This window comes from Triticum dicoccoides, chromosome 5A, assembly GCF_002162155.2.
Source record: "Triticum dicoccoides isolate Atlit2015 ecotype Zavitan chromosome 5A, WEW_v2.0, whole genome shotgun sequence".
In the NCBI taxonomy this organism is placed as follows: Eukaryota; Viridiplantae; Streptophyta; class Magnoliopsida; order Poales; family Poaceae; genus Triticum; species Triticum dicoccoides.
Window position 1 is genome coordinate 615,127,378 of NC_041388.1, and position 9,300 is coordinate 615,136,677.

The following is a 9,300-nucleotide window of genomic DNA, read 5'->3' on the forward strand; positions in this document are numbered from 1 at the left end:
CTGAGTTGTCAATTCAACCACACCTGGAAACTTAGCATCTGCAGCAAAGTGTTTAGTAGCAAAGTAATATGATAGTGGTGGTAGCAGCAACAAAAGTAAGAACAGCAAAAGTAACGTTTTTGGTATTTTGTAGTGATTGTAACAGTAGCAGCGGGAAAGTAAATAAGCGAGATCCAGTATATGGAAAACTCGTAGGCACCGGATCAGTGATGGATAATTATGCCAGATGCGGTTCATCATGTAACAGTCATAACATAGGGTGACACGGAACTAGCTCCAATTCATCAATGTAATGTAGGCATGTGTTCCGTATATAGTCATACGTGCTTATGGAAAAGAACTTGCATGACATCTTTTGTCCTACCCTCCCGTGGCAGCGGGGTCCTATTGGAAACTAAGGGATATTAAGGCCTCCTTTTAATAGAGAACCGGAACAAAGCATTAGCACATAGTGAGTACATGAACTCCTCAAACTATGGTCATCACCGGGAGTGGTCCCGATTATTGTCACTTCGGGGTTTCCGGATCATAACACATAGTAGGTGACTATAGACTTGCAAGATAGGATCTAGAACTCACATATATTCATGAAAACATAATAGCTTCAGATCTGAAATCATGGCACTCGGGCCCTAGTGACAAGCATTAAGCATAGCAAAGTCATAGCAACATCAATCTCAGAACATAGTGGATACTAGGGATCAAACCCTAACAAAACTAACTCGATTACATGATAAATCTCATCCAACCCATCACCGTCCAGCAAGCCTATGATGGAATTACTCACGCACGGCGGTGAGCATCATGAAATTGGTGATGGAGGATGGTTGATGATGACGACGGCGACGAATCCCCCTCTCCGGAGCCCCGAACGGACTCCAGATCAGCCCTCCCGAGAGGTTTTAGGGCTTGGCGGCGGCTCTATATCGTAAAATGCAATGATTTCTTCTCTCTTATTTTTTTCTCTCCGAAAGCAAATATATAGAGTTGGAGTTGGCATTGGAGGGTTTCCAGGGGGCCCACGAGGTAGGGGCGCGCCCTAGGGGGGGCGCCCCCACCCTCGTGGAAAGGGTGTGGCCCCCTGGTCTTCATATTTGGCGAGGATTTTTTATTATTTTTTCTAAGACCTCCCGTGGAGTTTCAGGTCATTCCGAGAATATTTGTTTTCTGCACATAAAACAACACCATGGTAATTCTGCTGAAAACAACGTCAGTCCGGGTTAGTTCCATTCAAATCATACAAGTTAGAGTCCAAAACAAGGGCAAAAGTGTTTGGAAAAGTAGATACGACGGAGACGTATCAGGCGCATGTTGGTCTATATTAATGGCGCACGGCGTGGTGCGCCATTAGTATATAATACTAGTGGCGTGGTACTAGTGGCGCACCAGTAGTGCACCATTAGTAGGCAAAACTGGTGCGCCACTAGTAGGCCTTTTCCTAGTAGTGAGGGCTGCTTCCACCCAGGCAAATTGCGGACTCCGAGGAGGGCCGAGTCGACAGCGGCCTGAGCAGTTCTGGACGACAGCGTCGGGCGATAAGGTGCAGTGCGCTCCGACTGCGAGGAAACTAAGGAACGGCTCAGAAGAGCTTTGCCGGAGTTTGGGGGCTCAAATGCTGAAGGAGAGAGGGAGGGAGGAGCTCTAGTGGGCGCGAATTTTGTTGGAGGGCAGCGGCGGCCATGGTAGCAATGGGCGGGCTATGGAGCCCCTAGCGTCCGGGTGAGAGGCTAGGAAGGGGTAGGAGAGAGAGGAGAGGAGCTGGGTGAGCTCGGGTGTCTCGGGGTGGCCTTAAATAGACCGGGGAGGGGATGGCCGAGCTGGCGTCGCCGCAGACGCGTGGCCGGAGCCGCGAACGCGTGTGCACGCGCATGAGCTTGAAAGTAGGCGACGGAGAGGAACAGGGAGGAGCTCACTGTTGGGCAACGTAGTAATTTCAAAAAAATTCCTACGCACACGCAAGATCATGATGATGCATACCAACGAGGGGAGAGTGTGATCTACATACCTTGTAGATCGACAACGGAAGCGTTTGGTTGATGTAGTCGTACGTCTCCACGGCCCGACCGATCAAGCACCGAAACTACGGCACCTCCGAGTTCTAGCACACGTTCAGCTCGATGACGATCCCCGGACTCCGATTCAGCAAAGTGTCAGGGAAGAGTTTCGTCAGCACGACGGTGTGGTGACGATCTTGATGTACTACTGTCGCAGGGCTTCGCCTAAGCACCGCTACAATATTATCGAGGACTATGGTGGAAGGGGCACCGCACACGGCTAAGAATAAGATCACGTGGATCAACTTGTGTTTTTCTGGGGTTCCCCTGCCTCAGTGTATAAAGGACGAAAGGGGGGGTGCGGCCGGCCTAGGAGAGGCGCGCCAGGAGAGTCCTACTCCCTCTGGGAGTAGGATTCCCCCCCCCCCAATCCTAGTTGGAATAGGATTCGCGGAGGGGGGAAAAGAGAGAGGGTGGCCGGCCCCCTCTCCTTGTCCTATTCGGACCAAGGGAGGGGAGGGGCGCGTGGCCCACTTTGGGCAGCCCCTTCTCTTTTCCACTAAGGCCCACTATGGCCCATATAGCTCCCGGGGGGTTCCGGTAACCTCCCGGTACTCCGGTAAAATCCCGATTTCACCCGGAACACTTCCGTTATCCAAACATAGGCTTCCAATATATCAATCTTTATGTCTCGGCCATTTCGAGACTCCTCGTCATGTCCGTGATCACATCCGGGACTCCGAACAAAATTCGGTACATCAAAATGCATAAACTCATAATATAACTGTCATCGTAACCTTAAGCGTGCGGACCCTACGGGTTCGAGAACAATGCAGACATGACCGAGACACGTCTTCGGTCAATAACCAATAGCGGAACCTGGATGCTCATATTGGCTCCTACATATTCTACGAAGATCTTTATCGGTCAGACCGCATAACAACATACGTTGTTCCCTTTGTCATCGGTATGTTACTTGCCCGAGATTCGATCGTCGGTATTCCAATACCTAGTTCAATCTCGTTACCGGCAAGTCTCTTTACTCGTTCTGTAATACATCATCCCGCAACTAACTCATTAGTTGCAATGCTTGCAAGGCTTAAGTGATGTGCATTACCGAGAGGGCCCAGAGATACCTCTCCGACAATCGAAGTGACAAATCCTAATCTCGAAATACGCCAACCCAACATGTACCTTTGGAGACACCTGTAGAGCTCCTTTATAATCACCCAGTTACGTTGTGACGTTTGGTAGCACACAAAGTGTTCCTCCGGCAAACGGGAGTTGCATAATCTCATAGTCATAGGAACATGTATAAGTCATGAAGAAAGCAATAGCAACATACTAAATGATCGGGTGCTAAGCTAATGGAATGGGTCATGTCAATCAGATCATTCACTTAATGATGTGATCCCATTAATCAAATAACAACTCATTGTTCATGGTTAGGAAACATAACCATCTTTGATTATCGAGCTAGTCAAGTAGAGGCATACTAGTGACACTTTGTTTGTCTATGTATTCACACATGTATTATGTTTCCGGTTAATACAATTCTAGCATGAATAATAAACATTTATCATGATATAAGGAAATAAATAATAACTTTATTATTGCCTCTAGGGCATATTTCCTTCAGTCTCCCACTTGCACTAGAGTCAGTAATCTAGATTACACAGTAATGATTCTAACACCCATGGAGCCTTGGTGCTGATCATGTTTTGCTCGTGGAAGAGGCTTAGTCAACGGGTCTGCAACATTCAGATCCGTATGTATCTTGCAAATCTCTATGTCTCCCACCTGGACTAGATCCCGGATGGAATTGAAGCGTCTCTTGATGTGCTTGGTTCTCTTGTGAAATCTGGATTCCTTTGCCAAGGCAATTGCACCAGTATTGTCACAAAAGATTTTCATTGGACCCGATGCACTAGGTATGACACCTAGATCGGATATGAACTCCTTCATCCAGACTCCTTCATTTGTTGCTTCTGAAGTAGCTATGTACTCCGCTTCACATGTAGATCCCGCAACAACGCTTTGTTTAGAACTGCACCAACTGACAGCTCCACCGTTTAATGTAAACAAGAATCCGGTTTGCGATTTAGGATCGTCCGGATCAGTGTCAAAGCTTGCATCAACGTAACCTTTTACGATGAGCTCTTTGTCACCTCCATATATGAGAAACATATCCTTAGTCCTTTTCAGGTACTTCAGGATGTTCTTGACCGCTGTCCAGTGATCCACTCCTGGATTACTTTGGTACCTCCCTGCTAGACTTATAGCAAGGCACACATCAGGTCTGGTACAAAGCATTGCATACATGATAGAGCCTATGGCTGAAGCATAGGGAACATCTTTCATATTCTCTCTATCTTCTGCAGTGGTCGGGCATTGAGTCTTACTCAACTTCACACCTTGTAACACAGGCAAGAACCCTTTCTTTGCTTGATCCATTTTGAACTTCTTCAAAACTTTGTCAAGGTATGTGCTTTGTGAAAGTCCAATTAAGTGTCTTGATCTATCTCTATAGATCTTAATGCCTAATATGTAAGCAGCTTCACCGAGGTCTTTCATTGAAAAACTCTTATTCAAGTATCCCTTTATGCTATCCAGAAATTCTATATCATTCCCAATTAGTAATATGTCATCTACATATAATATTAGAAATGCTATAGAGCTCCCACTCACTTTCTTGTAAATACAGGCTTCTCCAAAAGTCTGTATAAAACCAAATGCTTTGATCACACTATCAAAGCGTTTATTCCAACTCCGAGAGGCTTGCACCAGTCCATAAATGGATCGCTGGAGCTTGCACACTTTGTTAGCTCCCTTTGGATCGACAAAACCTTCTGGTTGCATCATATACAACTCTTCTTCCAGAAATCCATTCAGGAATGCAGTTTTGACATCCATCTGCCAAATTTCATAATCATAAAATGCGGCAATTGCTAACATGATTCGGACAGACTTAAGCATCGCTACGGGTGAGAAGGTCTCATCGTAGTCAATCCCTTGAACTTGCCGAAAACCTTTAGCGACAAGTCGAGCTTTGTAGACAGTAATATTACCGTCAGCGTCGGTCTTCTTCTTGAAGATCCATTTATTCTCAATTGCTTGCTGATCATCGGGCAAGTCAACCAAAGTCCATTCTTTGTTCTCATACATGGATCCCATCTCAGATTTCATGGCCTCAAGCCATTTTGCGGAATCTGGGCTCACCATCGCTTCTTCATAGTTCGTAGGTTCATCATGATCTAGTTGCATGACTTCCAGAATGGGATTACTGTACCACTCTGGCGCGGATCTTACTCTGGTTGATCTACGAGGTTCAGTAGTATCTTGTTCTGAAGTTTCATGATCATCATCATTAGCTTCCTCACTCACTGGTGCAGGTGTCACAGAAACAGTTTTCTGTGATGCACTACTTTCCAATAAGGGAGCAGGTACAATTACCTCGTCAAGTTCTACTTTCCTCCCACTCACTTCTTTCGAGAGAAATTCCTTCTCTAGAAAGTTTCCGAACTTAGCAACAAAAGTCTTGCCTTCGGATCTGTGATAGAAGGTGTATCCAATAGTCTCCTTTGGATATCCTATGAAGACACATTTCTCCGATTTGGGTTCGAGCTTATCAGGTTGAAGCTTTTTCACATAAGCATCGCAGCCCCAAACTTTCAGAAACGACAACTTTGGTTTCTTGCCAAACCACAGTTCATAAGGCGTCGTCTCAACGGATTTTGATGGTGCCCTATTTAACGTGAATGCGGCCGTCTCTAGAGCGTATCCCCAAAACGATAGCGGTAAATCAGTAAGAGACATCATAGATCGCACCATATCTAGTAAAGTACGATTACGACATTCGGACACACCATTACGCTGTGGTGTTCCGGGTGGCGTGAGTTGCGAAACTATTCCACAATTTTTCAAATGTACCAAACTCGTAACTCAAATATTCTCCTCCACGATCAGATCGTAGAAACTTTATTTTCTTGTTACGACGATTTTCAACTTCACTCTGAAATTCTTTGAACTTTTCAAACGTTTCAGACTTATGTTTCATTAAGTAGATATACCCATATCTGCTTAAGTCATCTGTGAAGGTGAGAAAATAACGATATCCGCCACGAGCCTCAATATTCATCAGACCACATACATCTGTATGTATGATTTCCAACAAATCTGTTACTCTCTCCATAGTACCGGAGAACGGTGTTTTTGTCATCTTGCCCATGAGGCACGGTTCGCAAGTACCAAGTGATTCATAATCAAGTGGTTCCAAAAGTCCATCAGTATGGAGTTTCTTCATGCGCTTTACACCGATATGACCTAAACGGCAGTGCCACAAATATGTTGCACTATCATTATCAACTCTGCATCTTTTGGTTCAACATTATGAATATGTGTGTTACTACTATCGAGATTCAATAAGAATAGACCACTCTTCAAGGGTGCATGACCATAAAAGATATTACTCATATAAATAGAACAACCATTATTCTCTGATTTAAATGAATAACCGTCTCGCATCAAACAAGATCCAGATATAATGTTCATGCTTAACGCTGGCACCAAATAACAATTATTTAGGTCTAATATTAATCCCGAAGGTAGATGTAGAGGTAGCGTGCCGACTGCGATCACATCGACTTTGGAACCGTTTCCCACGCGCATCGTCACCTCGTCCTTAGCCAATCTTCGCTTAATCCGTAGTCCCTGTTTCGAGTTGCAAATATTAGCAACAGAACCAGTATCAAATACCCAGGTGCTACTGCGAGCATTAGTAAGGTACACATCAATAACATGTATATCACATATACCTTTGTTCACCTTGCCATCCTTCTTATCCGCCAAATACTTGGGGCAGTTCCGCTTCCAGTGACCAGTCTGCTTGCAGTAGAAGCACTCAGTTTCAGGCTTAGGTCCAGGTTTGGGTTTCTTCTCTTGAGTAGCAACTTGCTTGCTGTTCTTTTGAAGTTTCCCTTCTTCTTCCCTTTGCCCTTTTCTAGTGGTCTTGTTGACCATCAACACTTGATGCTCCTTCTTGATTTCTACCTCCGCAGCTTTCAGCATCGCGAAGAGCTCGGGAATAGTCTTATTCATCCCTTGCATATTATAGTTCATCACGAAGCTCTTGTAGCTTGGTGGCAGTGATTGGAGAATTCTGTCAATGACGCAATCATCTGGAAGATTAACTCCCAATTGAATCAAGTGATTATTATACCCAGACATTTTGAGTATATGCTCACTAACAGAACTGTTCTCCTCCATCTTACAGCTATAGAACTTATTGGAGACTTCATATCTCTCAATCCGGGCATTTGCTTGAAATATTAACTTCAACTCCTGGAACATCTCATATGCTCCATGACGTTTCAAAACGTCGTTGAAGTCCCGATTCTAAGCCGTAAAGCATGGCACACTGAACTATTGAGTAGTCACCAGCTTTGCTCTGCCAGACGTTCATAACATCCGGCGTTGCTCCAGCAGCAGGCCTGGCACCCAGCGGTGCTTCCAGGACGTAATTCTTCTGTGCAGCAATGAGGATAATCCTCAAGTTACGGACCCAGTCCGTGTAATTGCTACCATCATCTTTCAACTTTGCTTTCTCAAGGAACGCATTAAAATTCAACGGAACAACAGCACGAGCCATCTATCTACAAACAAGCATAAACAAGCAAGATACTTATCAGGTACTAAGTTTCATGATAAATTTAAGTTCAGTTAATTTACTTAAAGAACTCCCACTTAGATAGACATCCCTCTAATCCTCTAAGTGATTACGTGATCCAAATCAACTAAACCATGTCCGATCATCACGTGAGATGGAGTAGTTTCATTGGTGAACATCACTATGTTGATCATATCTACTATATGATTCACGCTCGACCTTTCGGTCTCCGTGTTCCGAGGCCATGTCTGTATATGCTTGGCTCGTCAAGTTTAACCTAAGTATTCCGCGTGTGCAACTGTTTTGCACCCGTTGTATTTGAACGTAGAGCCTATCACACCCGATCATCACGTGGTGTCTCAGCACGAAGAACTTCCGCAACGGTGCATACTCAGGGAGAACACTTCTTGATAATTAGTGAGAGATCATCTTATAATGCTACCGTCAATCAAAGCAAGATAAGATGCATAAAAGATAAACATCACATGCAATCAATATAAGTGATATGATATGGCCATCATCATCTTGTGCTTGTGATCTCCATCTTCGAAGCACCGTCGTGATCACCATCGTCACCGGCATGACACCTTGATCTCCATCGTAGCATCGTTGTCGTCTCGCCAAGCTTGTGCTTCCACGACTATCGCTACTGCTTAGTGATAAAGTAAAGCATTACATCACGATTGCATTGCATACAATAAAGCGACAACCATATGGCTCCTGCCAGTTGCCGATAACTCGGTTACAAAACATGATCATCTCATACAATAAAATTCAGCATCATGTCTTGACCATATCACATCACAACATGCCCTGCAAAAACAAGTTAGACGTCCTCTACTTTATTGTTGCAAGTTTTACGTGGCTGCTACGGGCTTAAGCAAGAACTAATCTTACCTACGCATCAAAACCACAACGATAGTTTGTCAAGTTGGTGTTGTTTTAACCTTCGCAAGGACCGGGCGTAGCCACACTTGGTTCAACTAAAGTTGGAGAAACTGTCACCCGCAAGCCACCCCTGTGCAAAGCACGTCGGGAGAACCGGTCTCGCGTAAGCGTACACGTAATGTCGGTCTGGGCCGCTTCGTCCAACAATACCGCCGAACCAAAGTATGACATGCTGGTAAGCAGTATGACTTATATCGCCCACAACTCACTTGTGTTCTACTCGTGCATATAACATCAACATATAAAACCTAGGCTCGGATGCCACTGTTGGGGAACGTAGTAATTTCAAAAAAATTCCTACGCACACGCAAGATCATGATGATGCATAGCAACGAGGGGAGAGTGTGATCTACATACCTTGTAGATCGACAACGGAAGCGTTTGGTTGATGTAGTCGTACGTCTCCACGGCCCGACCGATCAAGCACCGAAACTACGGCACCTCCGAGTTCTAGCACACGTTTAGCTCGATGACGATCCCCGGACTCCGATCCAGCAAAGTGTCGGGGAAGAGTTCTGTCAGCACGACGGCGTGGTGACGATCTTGATGTACTACTGTCGCAGGGCTTCGCCTAAGCACCGCTACAATATTATCGAGGACTATGGTGGAAGGGGCACCACACACGGCTAAGAATAAGATCACGTGGATCAACTTGTGTTTTTCTGGGGTTCCCCTGCCTCAGTATATAAAGGA